A 15963-nucleotide genomic window follows, 5' to 3' on the forward strand; every position below is an offset into this window, starting at 1 on the left:
AAATTTTCATTAGGCAGGAGGAATACATTCAAGAGATGTTCTGTACAACATGATGACAGTTAATAACAATGTATTGTATTCTTGAAAATCACTAAGAGGGTAGATTTTAAGTGTTCTCGCCACACAAAAAAATAGTAAGTATGTGAGGTAATGCATATGTTAATTAACTCAATTTAGCCACTCCACAATGTCTTCATATTTCAAAACATCATGTTGTACAGGAGGAATATATACAATTTTTGTCCCCTTAAAATAGTTAATTTTTTTAAAGATTCAAATTCAGGGAGTTGGCACTAAAGTTCAGCCTCCTAATCATTTCACCCACTGACCCCTAGAGACTCTAGAGACCACAGCATCCACTCAGCTCCCTCCATTTTTGAAGATTTTAGCACCTGCGTCTCTCTCTCTCTTTCCAAAAGCCAGTCCTGTTGTGACGCTGAGCGATTTCGATACCATGAAGGCACTTCTCCCAATACTTTGCTCTTAGTTCCTCAACCTCCTTCCTCCAATAACCCTGTTCTTCAGTCCACAACCCATCTGACTAATGCTCAGACCTTGTCATTAGCAATAACTGCATGTCATGGACTGAATGTTTATATCTGTCTAAAATTCTTATGCTGAAACCTAACCCCCAATGTGATGGTATTGGGAGGTGAAGCCCTTGGGAGGTGAGTAAGGTCAGATGAGGTCATGAGAGTGAGGCATTCATGATGAGATTAGCACTCATAAAAAGAGACTCCAGAGCTCACACTCGCTCTCCACTCCCCCATCTCTGTACACAGAAAGAGGAGAAGATGTGAGCATAGGGCAAGATGGCAGCCACCTGCAAACCAAGAAAAAAGATCTCAGAATAAAACCCACCTCGCTGGCACCTTGACCTTGGACTTTCCAGCCTCCAGAACGGTGAGAAAAAAATGTCTGTTGTTTAAGCCACCCAGACAGCGGTGTTTCATGATGGCAGCCTGAATTCACTGCCACACTGCACTTGCTTTATATTCCCAATTTCAAACACGCTACCCACAGGCCATTCTCTTTTCAGTGTAGACCCTCTATTAACCCAACTGTTGCGATCTTAAAGACCCATCTGGACTTTCAGTCATTGACCTGACCACCAAGAGGACCTCTCCTCCTTGCCTGGTTAATTTCTTTGTTTGTCATTGCTTTTTATATACCCTTGACCACAGTGCCCATGTTTCCCTTTTACTGTAGCCTAGCAAAATCCCCAAGCCTAGGTAAGCTCAACTTTCCACTTATTCTGTACCTGCTCCTAGCAGCTAAATGTGGCTGGAGAAACACCCCCAGCTGTGTTGACTGGCCCTACTTAAGCTATCAAAGCCCCGAATGCCCCTTCGCTCTGTCTAGCAATCCTTCCCTAGGCAAGTCCTCTCCCTCTCACCTGGGGGACAATTCTCTGCGCCTTCTCTGTCCTCTAGCTTCCAACATTTCCTCCTGCATCTTCACTGCGTCTGTCCCCAGACAGACTCTAGACTTAGGGCCCATCCAGATAATCCAAGATGAACTCGTCTCGAGATTCTTAATCACATCTGCAAAGACCTTTTTTCAAATAAGGTCACCTTCAGAGATTCTGGGAGTTAGGATGTGGACGTATCTTTTAGAGGAGCCACCATTCAACTCACTAAACCTCTCTAGAGTCTGTTCTCATATGGCAGCAGGAGGGCGGGAGGGTTAAATCTTACCTCAAATCGTGCCATGCCTTCAAACCCTCCATAGGCCTTTACTCATTAGAGTAAAATCCAGGGTCCTCGCCATGGCCTTGAAGACCACATCCCAGGACATGGTACCCACGAACCAACCTCTGACCTTCTCTGCTCCCTGCCCCTCACTCTCTCTGCCCGACCCCTGCTCCCCCACCCCAGCCTCTAATATACCTATCGCCCCAGCTCTCGGCCTCTTGTATTTGCTCTGCCTGGAGCATTCTCTCCAACATGGCTCTGTGGTTCACATCGTGCTCCTCCTCAGGTCTCTTCTTCACTGTTACCTCCACAGACAGGTTTTCCCTCTGCCCTGCTCTCAATCCCCCTCACTAGTGTTATTTTTCTTCATGCCATTTGTGTTCTCTCCTGCCATCCATTGCTTATTGCTTACGTGTTTCCTGTTGGCTCCCCACCTGGAATGAAAGATCCATGCGAGCAAGGACTCTACTTTGCTCACCAAGGTGTCTCGACCACCTAGAACGCTGCTTGGTGGGTGGTCCATGCCTTACAAATCCTGTTGGTTAAAACCTTCCCAGAATCCTCTGGGCAGAGCTTACATCACAATTTGAAGGCATTTTCCTTCTTTTATCCAAATGGTGGAAGGCAACATGGGACTGTGATTGAGCTTCTAACTCATTCCTCACTATGAGCATGGCTGTGCCTGCCTCCAACACACAAACATAGCACTCACCACACCATCTTGTCATGACATGTGGACACATTGTCTCCTCCACCCACCAACTCTTCTTGGGATGAATGGGACTTCAGGCGTAATGCTTCTAAGTGCTTCTTGAGGTCTTTGGGTACCACAATTTGTCCCAGACCAGTGATTCTTTCAGTGGATGTTTCCAGGATCAGAGCAAAACAGCAAAAGACAAACTTTGATTTGATCGGTGTGTCAATGCACATTCGCTTAGTTCCAGGTAACAGAAGACCAAACTCAGGCTTAACCTATAAAGAGAGCCAAAGATCTCGGAGGCAGAGCAGGCTACAGATGGGGTCTGATCCAGTCGAACGTTTTCACTAAACATTCATTTGCTCCCATCTCTCTGTGGACCTTCCCAGTGTCAGCTGCTATTTTAAGGGAGTCCTCTCACCATCACAAGAGAATGAACAGGGGTCATCTTCCTCATTCGTATCTCAAGGGAAAGTGGTTCTCTTTCTCCATAACCTTGGGCTGCCTCCTGTTGAATCCACTCACACCACATTTCCACTCCTAAACCAGTTCACTGTAGCAAGAATTAGGTTAACGGCCTTCAACCAATCCACTTCTCGATCTGGGGTTAGGGGTGGGTCACTCAAACCACATGCTGAGAAATTTGGAGACCCTTTAGCACGGAAGAAAGGAAATGGATGCTGGGGAGGTGGTAACTGTCAGGACAGTGGGTCTTCTGGAACCTCCAACCCTCCCAGGTGACTGCTGCCCCTGCCTCCACACAGGATTAGTTCTGGGCACCCACACTCAAGTTACGGCTTTTATGAGATAGGAGCGAATGTAACCAAAGGTTTGGAATGTCTCTTTTAGAAATTAGTGGTGAGCAGACGAAGCATACAATTAAGTATTGAATTTTCTGCAAACACACAAGTACACATACACACAGAACAGGCCATGACATTAAGTCCTCAAAGCAGATCCCATTCCTACCAGCCTGCCTTGTGCTGAAAGACCGCTGGTTACAGAACATGCCAAACGATGGAGTTGAAATGTTCCGTCGTAACTGAAGCAGAGCCTCTGCTCAGTGTGGAATGCCTTTATGTAAGTGCATATCTATGTATGTCCACCCACAGCATCAGTCCTGAGGGTTATTTCTCTCTTTCTCTCTCTCTCTCTCTCTCTCTCTCTCTCTCTCTCTCTCCCCACCCCCTCAATCGCAACCTCCCACCACCAGGATTAAGAGAAACTAAATGCTAAGGAATTCTTGACTCTCTATTCAATAGACCTCCTGGCTCAAAGTGATTAAAGATTCCAAAAGCTTCCTTGTCTCCTGCTACTTATCCCTGAGCCTGCACGGTGTCTCAATTTCCCCACATAGGTCAGGCCTTTGGATGGGGGAGGGGGGGTCTTAAAAATGCAAACAAATTCTCTCTTGGGAAAATAACTAGCAGCCCTTGATCCTCAAGGCTGTTAAAGACCCTGAGGGCATGAAACTCTGGTTGTGTAATTTTAATGAAAAGGAAAGAGAGCTTTATACAAAGACCAGACCAACAGCTGCCGGAGGATGCCCAGGAAGTAGGCAGAGTGAAGGATCTGAATTTCAGATGGAAGGACACCAGCTGCCAACCTTTCCTATATCCCAATTTGGAGGCATTTTGCTTCTTTTATCAAAATCATGGGATGCAGCATCACAAGGGGCTGTGATGAAACCCTAGAGTCTAACGTCCTGGCTTCAGACTTCAGCTCTGCTCCTGACTGCAATCCTGGGCAAGTCTTTTCACCTCTTCCTTCTTATTTTCTTTATCGATAAAAGGAAGATAATATTAGACCTTGCATAATCACATGATAATAATATTTTCTAGTATAATATATACACTATACTATTTGTAGTGTAGTATAATATGTAATACACCCTTGTAGGATAATTATAGCATAAAACATTACAAAATGGATACTGATATAGTATAGCAATAGCCTATAGTATAATACATAATGGTAATATAATATGGTTAATAACCCCTGTAAGGTTGTTGGAGGGGTAAATGACATACTTGACAAAGACTGGAATTGGTCTCATTTCTTCATTCCCCTGTGGTGGTGGTGTTATGGTTCATACACCTTTGCCATAGCCTCAAGGAACATGGAGGAGCCTTCTCTGCCCTTGACTTTGGATGTGATGATGTCACTTGCTTTGGCCAATGAGATGTTAGCAAAGGTTTGAAATGTACCTGCCTAACTGGCGTTGCCCTCTTACGACTCTTCCTCAGCTCAAGGAACCAGCTAGTCTAAGAAGGATAAGGATGACATAGAGCAGACCTGGCTCCCCCCTGCAGCCTAGAGCCCAACCCAGCCAAGCCCTGCATAGAACAGGCAAACCCCAGTCAATGTTCAGACACAGAATCTGTATGCCCATGAGATTCTCTGGTTGTTTATTACACAACCAAACCTGAATGCGTACTAAACATTCAATAAATATTTATTATAATATAAATACAGAAATTGCACATGGTTTATACAACCAGGGTATATTTACAATGTCATGTTTGTGATATTTGCTCTAATATTGCCTGCTTGGAATCTGAGCCAGCAGGTATCCTGTGATGTGGCTGACCAATAAAATCCTTAGCTTCTCCTCCACTGGCATCAGTGTTTGTCATGAATCCTCTACTGCATCACCCATTATTCACTCACCAGTTTGAGCAATGCGCATTGAGTGCACTCCATGTTTGTTAGACAAGAGGACATACCACCGTGAATACGGCAGGTAAGGCTGAGCCTGCAAGGAGCTTGCATTCTAGTAGGGGAGACAGATAACAGATAAATACATAAAGAAACAAGCACACATAGACTCTGATGAGAGCTGAGACATCACTAAATGAAATGATGTGTCAGAGAGTCACCAGGGGAGGCCACTGTATATAGTGGCCAAGGAAAACCTCAACGCTCAGCTCAGGATGAGCTGAGGGAGGAAGAAGAGGAAAGGGAGTCAGCCTGCAGCAAGCTGGGGGCAGAGTGTTTCAGGAGGAGGAATGGCGAGCACAAAAGGCATCCTGTGACTAAGAGGAGTGCACGAGAGACAAGTGGGGATGGGAGGAGATGGGGACGGGCCAGGGTGGTCATACAGGTGGAGGAAAGAAGCTTGGAGTTCATTCCCAGCACAGTGAAGCCTTTGAAGGGTCTTAAACATGAGAACAAAGATCACCCAGCCAAAAGGCTAGCTAGGAGGCTGTGCAGGTGTCCAGGGGAGATGTAACTGTGTCCTGGACCAGGGAGATGGCTATAGAGAGGGACACACATAGTTGAGGATATAAAGGGACTAGAGATGTATTTTGGAGCCAGAGCAAGCAGGATATTAGTCCACCATGAGTCTTGCAGAAATGTGGACCTCAAGGAGAAACCACTGGAAGCCTTCAGAGTCAATGTGAGGACTTCATAATGAAAATAAGTCCAGGCCGGGCCTGGTGGCTCACGCCTGTAATTGCAGCACTTTGGGAGGCTGAGGGAGGTGGATCACCTGAGGTCAGGAGTTCGAGACTAACCTGGCCAATATGATGAAACGCCTTCTCTACTAAAAATACAAAAATTAGCCGGGTGTGGTGGCACACACCTGTAATCCCAGCTACTTGGGAGGCTGAGGCAGGAGAATTGCTTGAACCCGAGAGGTGGAGGCTGCAGGGAGCCAATCGTGCCATTGCACTCCAGCCTGGGTGACAAGAACAAAACTCCGTCTCAAAAAAAAAAAAAAAAAAAAAAAAGAAAAGAAAAAGAAAAGAAGCCCAAGAAAAAGACAAACTCTCCTGCCAGGGTTATCACCTCATACAGAATAGGCTTAACATGTTGGTGATAGGAGGAATATGTTTTCCTCCTGTGAAACAAGTCTGTGTAGTCACTAAGGGAAAAGTGATGGCCATGGTGTTATTTCCTGTGTGTGACACAATGATGAAGGGTGTTTGTCCTTAGAAAATACAGAGCAGAAAAAAGAACACTGATATGCTAGTGGTGTAATGTCAGTCTGTACAACCATTATGGAAACGGCATGGAGGTTCCTCAAAAGATTAAAAACAGAACTACCATACGAACTAGCAATCCCACTTGTGAATCTATATACAAGGGAAATGAAATCAGCATGTTGAAGAGATACCTGCACTCTCACATTCACTGCGTGTTCATTGCAGCATTATTTACAATAGTTGAGATATGGAAACAATCTAAGTGTCATTGACAGATTAATGGATACATTGCAGATGTGTGTGTGTGTGTGTGTGTGTGTGTGTGTGTATGTGTGTAAAAATGGTTTGGATGTATGTTCCCTCCAAATTTCATGTTGAATTGTAATCCACAATGTTGGAGGTGGGGCCTGGTGGAAAGTGATTGGACCTTGGGGGGCAGATCCCTCATGAATGGCCTGGCACCATCTCCTTGATAATAAGTGAGCTCCCTCTGAGTTCACATAAGATATGGTTGTTTAAAAGAATGTGGCACCTCCCCACTACCCCACTCTCTCTCTCCTGCTCTCACCGTGTGATATGCTGGCTCTCCCTTCAACTTCTGCCATGATTGGAAGCTCCCTGAGGCCTCCCCGGAAGTCGAGCAGATGCTGGTGCCATGCTTCTTGTACAGGCTGCAGAACCATGAGTGAATTAAATCTCTTTTCTTTATAAACCACCCAGCCTTGGGTATTTCTTTACAGCAATGCAAAAACAGCCTAACACAATATATATGCATGTATATACACAATGGAATATTATTCTGCTTTAAAATAGGAAGGAGGTCCTGTCATATGCAACGAACATGGATAAACCTGGAGAACATTATGCTAAGTGAAATAAACCAGACACGGAAAGACAAGTATTGCATGATCTCACTTCTACATGGAATTTCAAACAGTGGAATTCACAGAAGAGTAGAATGATGGTTGCCAGGGGTTGGGGGTGTGAGTTGCAGGTAAACAGGGAATGGGGAGTTGTTGGCCAAAGAGTGCAAGCCTTCACGTAAACAAAAGTAAGTTCTGGAGAGGTATTGTACAGCATGTTGACTATATTCAATCATAATCTATTGTATACTTGAAAATGGCTATCGGCAATTGTGAAGAGGCTGCCTTGGGGGCACTGGTTCTGCTTAGAACACAACATGATGTGTCTCTAATGGTACATCCTCTGTAATTGGTTTTACCAAAACTAAGACAAAATATGCTTTGTTTCCCCTGGAGCCTCCTTCCTACTGGGTCTCCAAAGTCTCCTAAACATGCTCTGAACACGTGGAGGAATCAATGCATTTAGGACACTGTGGCTGAGCACCTGCTTTAGCTTTTGCAATGGCTGTGGGCCAGCAAGGAGAGACGGGAAAGGGAAAAGTTCAAAATCTGGACAATGGATGGGAAACCAGGGCCCAAGAATCCTGAGTAATCGTCAGAACCTGCATTTCCCTCACCTGGGGTTTGCCTCAGTGAGGTTGTCAGGATGAGTGACATCTCAGGTTCATCTGTCACCCACCTCACAGCCTGCTGGCAGCAGTGCTGAGGCTACAACTCCTGAAATACGTACTTCCATCTTGCCTGTCTGTCCTTGTTGAGGACACACTTCACTCCCCTGGAAGCCTCTCAACCCCAGGGAACAAGGAGCCAGCCCTGGTCCCTGATTTGTCTGTACCTGGTATACACTTCCAATGGGTACCACACTGACCCAGGATAATCTGTGTACCTAATGCTCTCACCACTAGACTCTAACTTCTTTATGGACAGGGACTCTCTCTATCCATATGCTCATCACAGGGCATAGCACAGAGGAGATGTTACATCCATACGTGGACACAGGAGTGAGGGAGGGAAGTTTCCACAGGAAGTGAGGCAGAATAATCTCAGACCTTTTGGCCTTTAAAACATAAATATAAGTACCCCAGAGGGTACCAAATCAAGCGCAGAGTGAAAACTCACCAAGCCCTTACACATATCCTGTCTTATCCCAAAAGAACACAAAATCTCTCCCAGGAATAGAAGGGCAGGAAATGTAGAAGCAATGATGGAAATGCCTTTGGAGACGTCATAGGATCAGTTTCTGGGATTCCATGCACATTTGCTAAAGCTGATGTTTTAGAGGTGTGGGTTATTTATGATTGTTAACTCGGACACAGTTACATGACACAGTGCAGTTATCTGGAGTAACTAAATGTCAAGCTGCAGTTCCCACCACTGGGAAGTGAAGGTCTTCCCACTGTTCCAGGCCAGCCTTGAGGCCTGGAGTAACTGCCCCCCACCTATCCATAGAGGGAAATCCTCCTTCCTCTCTGGCAAGGCCAACTTAAATGTCTCTCCAAAAGGCCTCCTCAGACCCCCTAACGGGAGTGAACATGGTCTTCTGAGTGTTTGGGGCACTGGGAGAAGCAGAGTGCAGCTGTGTCTAGAGGGCAGACTTTGGAGCCAGTCTGCCTGGGTTCCAATCCTTATTCCCTATTACTCTGTGTGCTCATGAAAGAGAAATCTAACCTCTCTTGATTCAGATTCCTCACCTGAAAAACACGGAGAGTAACAAAGCCTACGACTTAGGGGTGCTCTAACAAGTTAGTACACACGAAAGCACATGAAGGATGCACTGTGTTTGCTATTTTTATTACTTATATCCCTTAGAATAAAGACTGTATCCTTTCTTGTAACATAGCCACTGTTGCATCCTAGCTAGAGACATCTCAAGAAAAGAAATCACTTAGCCCAGTCTTTGTTTTGCTCTCATTGCTGTGTGGCTCGCACAGAGTAAATATAAATCAGTGGTTATTTCCTCCATGAAAATGCAGGTGCATTATAGAGAAGACACCCCTGGTCCCACCACCCACATAACAAAAATGAAATCTTGGCTGGGCACAGTGGCTCATGCCTGTAATCCCAGCACTTTGGGAGGCCAAGACGGGCGGGTTACCTGAGGTCGGGAGTTCGAGACCAGACTGACCAACATGGAGAAACCCCGTCTCTACTAAAAATACAAAATTAGCCAGGCATGGTGGTGCATGCCTGTCATCCCAGCTACTTGGGAGGCTAAGGTAGGAGAATCGCTTGACCTGGGAGGCGGAGTTTGTGGTGAGCCGAGATCACGCCGTTGCACTCCAGCCTGGGCAACAAGACAAAAACTCTGTCTCAAAAAAAAAAAAAAAAAATGGAATCTTGATGCTGGTAGTATTCAACCATCCCTTTCTCCTAAGGAACTTGGGCTGTGACAACATCCGCATTCAGCAGCAGCAGGTCCAGGCCAGCTTTTTTTAGACTCCAATCCTTCTTACTATTTTTTTTAAACACATCTTGTCTCTTTCAACCTCCTTTCCACAAACATAGAGGAGATGGGTCATATGGAAGCCAAAGAATACATATTAGGAATTCACAGTCAATTGGAAAAGCGGAAGGACATGGCAGAGCAGGGACACCTGAGCTCAGATGCTGGCCTGGCTGCTGTATCTCCACCTATGGCCGCACAGAAGTCAACGCAAGGCTCTGAGCCTTCCCCTTCCTCACCTAGTAGATGGAGTGATGATATCAAGCTCATGATCGAGGTTGGTCTCAAAACGAATAGACAAGCTTGCAAATGAAGTGTGTAGCATCCATCAGTAGCTACCCCAGGTTCCACAGGCCCAAGTCCTGCTACAAAGTGCACTGAGAGTTCAGTGTGTCTCACCCAGTGCTCATTTACAACTGGAAAGCCCCAAGGGCAAGAGGGCAGCTTGTATAGACTTACCTGATTGTACTTTTGCCAAGAGGTTGATACACTGCTGTGAGCATACCAGGAACACTCCACAAGTATCTCAGAGACTTTGGTGAAGGCCAGGTGTAACAGCTCACACCTGTAATCCCAGCACTTTGGGAGACAGAGGCTAGGAGTTCAAGACAGCCTGGGCAGTATAGTGAGAATCATTTCTATAAAGAAAATTTTAAATAAAATTAGCTAAGTGTGGTAGCTGCACCTGTGTTCCTAGCTACTTGAGAGGCTGATACAGGAGGATCGCTTGAGCCAGGAGGTCGAGGCTGCAGTGAGTCATGATGGTGTCACTGCACTCCAGCCTAGGCAACAGAGAGAGACCCAGTCTCAAAAAGAGAAAAAAAAAAAAGTCAATGAAACCAAGCAACCAGACCATAAAATCAAATCTGAAATGTGGGCATCCTGACTCCACATCCAGAGCTGGACCCACAAGACTTGGGTCTTACAGCCGTTTGGCCACTTACAAAAAGACAAGAAATGTCTGAGTGTTCCAGCGTCTGGACCCAGCGGGACACAAATGACCAAGTTTTCAAGATGGAAACGAAATAAGAGGAACACCCATCCATAATGTGAAATGTTGAAACCAAAACCAGGAAAAAGTGCAGGCCTTCCCTCTCATCCGCAGCCAGAATAAAGGAAAGAGAAGGAGGCTGAGCAAAACAGAGGGTGGAGGAAACGAAAAAGAAAGAAAGGAGCGACAGAAGCAGGGCACAGAGCCAAGAGGGAATGAGGTTCCCTGAGATTTATAGTTAAGAAGTGGCAGCAGAGAACAGAAGAGTGAGGTTGAGGGTGTGGGTGCGGCGGGATCTGGGCTGGGAGGGAGGGCTCGGGAAGCAGAGCTACTTCAGGGAGCCCACACGAGGCCATGAAGTAACAGGAAATCAGGAGGGTGTTCACAGGCTCCACAGGGATTCGAATCCTCTCACAGGCAGCCACAGACAAATCACAGCTCCGTGAAGACAACTGAAGGGAAGCTGATTGTAAATTCACACCCACGAGGCCAAAGCCTTAACCTGGAAGCCAGAGCAACTGCATCTCCAGGAAAGAAAAGAGTCTGAATGGAAAGAAATGAAGCAGTGGGGGAGACAGTGCCGGGCTTGGCTGGACGTCCCAGTCCGGGGCCCAGCAGGAAAAGGAGAAGCCTTTCAGCAAGCAGACAGAGCAAGCTGTTTCCCTGATTCAGAGACTTCTCCAGATGAACCTTCAGTTCAAAAGGTGCCCTTTCCTCCAGCAAGCTAACCGCACAAATGGCAAGGATCCAGTTCAGCTCCACACCATCAATGTCCTCAGTAGACAGGGACTGCTCTGGCTTGCCCTACGAAAATTAGTTGAACTTACTCAGAAGCCAGTTCATCAGCTCTTTGATTACATTTGTGGTGTTAGTACAGGTGCCATATTAGCTTTCATGTTGGGGTTGTTTCATATGCCCTTGGATGAATGTGAGGAACTTTATCGAAAATTGGGATCAGATGTATTTTCACAAAATGTCATTGTTGGAACAGTCAAAATGAGTTGGAGCCATGCATTTTATGACAGTCAAACATGGGAAAACATTCTTAAGGATAGGATGGGATCTGCACTAATGATTGAAACAGCAAGAAACCCCACATGTCCTAAGGTAGCTGCTGTAAGTACCATAGTAAATAGAGGGATAACACCAAAAGCTTTTGTGTTCAGAAACTATGGTCATTTTCCTGGAATCAACTCTCATTATTTGGGAGGCTGTCAGTACAAAATGTGGCAGGCCATTAGAGCCTCATCTGCTGCTCCAGGCTACTTTGCAGAATATGCGTTGGGAAATGATCTTCATCAAGATGGAGGTTTGCTTCTGAATAACCCTTCAGCATTAGCTATGCATGAGTGTAAATGTCTTTGGCCAGATGTACCATTAGAGTGCATAGTATCCTTGGGCACTGGACATTATGAGAGTGATGTGAGAAACACGGTGACACACACAAGCCTGAAAACCAAACTTTCTAATGCTATCAACAGTGCTACAGATACAGAAGAAGTCCATATAATGGTTGATGGCCTGTTACCTCCTGACACCTATTTTAGATTCAATCCTGTAATGTGTGAAAACATACCTCTAGATGAAAGTCGAAATGAAAAGCTGGATCAGCTGCAGTTGGAAGGGTTGAAATACATTGAAAGAAATGAACAAAAAATGAAAAAAGTTGCAAAAATATTAAGTCAAGAAAAAACAACTCTGCAGAAAATTAATGATTGGATAAAATTAAAAACGGACATGTATGAAGGCCTTCCAGAATTCATTCTCTGTCTTTCGGCAGCAGCAATGGACTTTTGCTCCAGCACCTACCCCTCCCCATTCCTCCTCCAGGTGCCACCTTCTGGCTCTACTTTAGAGCATGTGGGTTGCGTAAAAACTAATGTGTAGGCCATTTACCTGAGGATAAAATGTTCTCTTTAGGCCAGGTATGGTGGCTCACGCCTGTAATCCCAGCACTTTGGGAGGCCGAGGCGGGCGGATCACCTGTGGTCAGGAGTTCAAGACAAGCCTGGCCAATATGGTGAAACCTCGTCTCTGCTAAAAATACAAAAATTAGCTGGGCATGGTGGTGTGTGCCTGTAATCCCAGCTACTCCAGAGGCTGAGGCACAAGAATCGCTTCAACCCAGGAGGGAGAGGTTGCAGTAAGCCAAGATGGCACCACTGCACTCCAGCCTAGGTGACAGAGCAAGACTCCATCTCAAAAAAAAAAAAAAAAAAAAGATAGCTAATGTGTATAATCCTACTGTCCTATTCACAGGAGGTGGGTGCAGAGCTGGTTTGTTTCCTAAACTGGTCCAGTGAGAGCAAAACCCAAGATTTTGTTTAACAATTGAAGAAAGGGATAGTCTTTTCCCTGCTGGATGTGAATTGGAAGTACCATAGCCCCGGGGGCCATAGATAACTATCTTGTAACAATGAGGAGAGAATATTCATGAACCTGGAGCCAAACTAGGGGAAAACAGGCTAAATTTCTTCATCTAGGTTATATTATTTCTGTATCGAGATGCTCCTGAAGTCCCCCAGGCAGCTCATTTAAGCAAATCAACAAATTCCCTTTAATGATTAATCCAACTGGGGTTGTTTCCTGTCATATGCAATGAAAAGACTCCTAACACAATGTTTTACTGATTTTATGCATGATCACCTTACTTTGGGCAATCATCATCTAAAAATAAAAGCAAGTTCTAGGGTAAACATATGTGGAAAAGAAATTTCAGTACATTGAATCATTTCAATGTGAGGAATTGGAGGGGCTCACTACCTGTTAGGATGGCTAAACTTTTCTAAACTGACCATATAAAGTGTTGGGGAGGAGGGGGAGGAGCTGGAACACTCATATACCTCCAGGATGTTGGAGCTTTGTATAATAACCGCACTGGGAGACGGGGTGTGATGGGGAACTCATTGAGAAGCATGGGAGTCCAGGGGCAAGAAGAACTCCACGTAACAGGGCAAGATGGAACTCATCATAATGAGATTAATGCTGCTGCCCTCTACTTTGCCCTAAATCCCCTCACTCTCCATTTACCCCATTCATCCTATCCTGCCTCTAACCAACACCATCAACACCTGACCTGATCTGTCCACACAGATGGGCACATCACTTGACCTCTCTGGCCTCTGCTGCCTCCATTCTGGAGTGAGAATTATACCCCAAAGGCAGGGGGCTGGGCGTGTTCTCGCCAAGGCACTAGAGCAGGAAAAGGGCTGGGACCAGAAGCAGCCCATTCCAGGCCAAGTAGTTTTCTCTGGCTTGACTTGGTGTGAGGAAAGACACTGGGCCAGCCACATTTCCTGCACTAGGAATCTGAACTAGGGCTTACCGAGACGATGGGCAACCATCAGTGGGAGCTGAGCTGGAAGGGTCTGGGAGGAAGAGTAGAGTGATGGGCACTCAGGGTGACTCCAAACCCTGTGGAAGCCAAAGTGGGGAGTGAACAGAAGTATCAGAGAAGAGATGCACAGGACAAAGGATGAAGACCCCCCGAGAGTAGTGAGGGGGAAAGAGCAGACACTCAGCAAGAAGCAGAGACGGTGGCAGTGGGGGATGGTCACTGCCCCCAGGGCCACCTCAGGCCCCAACAGCTTCCTAGTTCCCATTTTGCTCCTCTGTATTCTTCACAACCCACCCCTCCCTTTAAGAGGCCTTGAGGGGTCCCCAAGCCTGAGGTTCAGCCAAAGATTCCTGAGGTTTCCTCTCTCCAGCTCCAGCACCCAGAAGCCCCTGAGGCCTCTACCCCTGAGAGCTACAGACTGACTGATGTCCCGCAGGAGGTGACCACATGGCTTCTCACCTCTTACAAGGGGAATCTCACTCATTTCCGTGGCTCGCTTCTTATCCGCATTACAATTTCAGACCCAGGAATTCAAAATCCAGTCAGGCAAGGTTACTTTCTTAAACATACAAGTCTCCTTGAAAAGCTAAGAAGCTGAGAATCTTCTTCTAAAACAATCTCAGAAGTCTTCTAAAACAATCTCAGAAGTCAAGAAACCAAAAAAGCCCAAATGAAAGTCTGGAGTAAAAGCATTTCTTTGGACTACAAGGGTACAGAGAGACCAGTCATGTGTGTGTTTTCCCTTTAGTTCATTGACCTGTTTAACCTTCCATAAGTCTCCAAGCCTCGCCCATGAGGGACCCTGAGGCTGAGAAGATGGAAGAATCATGGTACCCTCAGGGAGAGGCAAGGATTGCCTGTAGGAGAGCTCAAGGGAGACTTCTGGAGTAATAGAAATATTCTGGCCGGGCGGGGTAGCTCACACCTGTAATCCCAGCACTTTGGGAGGCCGAGGTGGTAGATCGTCTGATGTCAGGAGTTCAAGACCAGCCTGGCCAACATAGCAAAACCCCATCTCTACTAAAAATACAAAAATTAGCTGGGCATGGTGGCAGGCACCTGTAGTCCCAGCTATTTGGGAGGCTGAGGCAGGAGAATCACTTGAACCCAGGAGGCGGAGATTGCAGTGAGCCAAGATCACACCACTGTACTTCAGCCTGGGTGACAGAGCCAGACTCCGTTTCAAAAAAAAAAAAAAAAAAGAAATATTCTGTAACTTGGTCTGGGTATTGGTTCCACAAGTGTAAACATATGAAAATTTTATCAGTTTGAACACTTAAGATTGATACAGTTTATCCAGGAATTCCAAAACTCCTAGTTTTATATTCAAAAGAATTGGAAGCAGGGACTCAAACAGATACTCCTACACCAGTGTTCACCAGCAGCATTATTCACAATAGCCAAAGAGTGGAGACAACCCATGTGTCCATCAACAAATAAACAGATAAACAAAATGTGGTGTATACATGCGATGGGATATTATTCAGTCATGAAAAGGAATGAAATTTTGATGTATGTTGTAACACAGACAGCCCTTGGAAACATTATAATGATATACGCCAGATACCAAAGGACAAATGCTACATGATTTCATTTACCCAAGTTACCTGGAATAGGCAAATTCATAGAGACACAAAGTAGAATAGAGGTTACCAGGGAATGGGGATGGGGATGAAGGGGAAGTTACTGATAATGAGTACAGACAGAGATTTTGTTGGGAAGGATGGAAAAATTGGGGATATAGATCATGGCGATGACTACACAGCACCATGACTGTATTTAATGCCACCAAATTGTATACTTACAAATGGTTCAAATGGTTAAATATTATATTATGTATATTTTACCACAAAAAAGTCATACTTTACATATGCACGTTATACCTCAATTCAAGAAATGGGGAAGCCACTTGTGGTGGCACACACCTGTAGCCCCAACTACTCAGGAGGCTGAGGTGGGAGGACTACTCAAGCCCAAGAGTTCAGGATCAGACTGGGAGACACAGCAAG

The 15963-nt window shown here is 45.6% G+C and overlaps 1 pseudogene; it reads left to right on the top strand.

The window, feature by feature from the left end:
• Window positions 1–11427: 11427 nt before the first annotated feature.
• On the top strand, window positions 11428–12504 carry LOC101035191 (calcium-independent phospholipase A2-gamma pseudogene; annotated as a pseudogene).
• The last annotated feature ends 3459 nt before the right edge of the window (window positions 12505–15963 follow it).

The sequence above is a fragment of the Saimiri boliviensis genome, chromosome 20, assembly GCF_048565385.1.
Source record: "Saimiri boliviensis isolate mSaiBol1 chromosome 20, mSaiBol1.pri, whole genome shotgun sequence".
NCBI classification, from domain to species: domain Eukaryota; kingdom Metazoa; phylum Chordata; class Mammalia; order Primates; family Cebidae; genus Saimiri; species Saimiri boliviensis.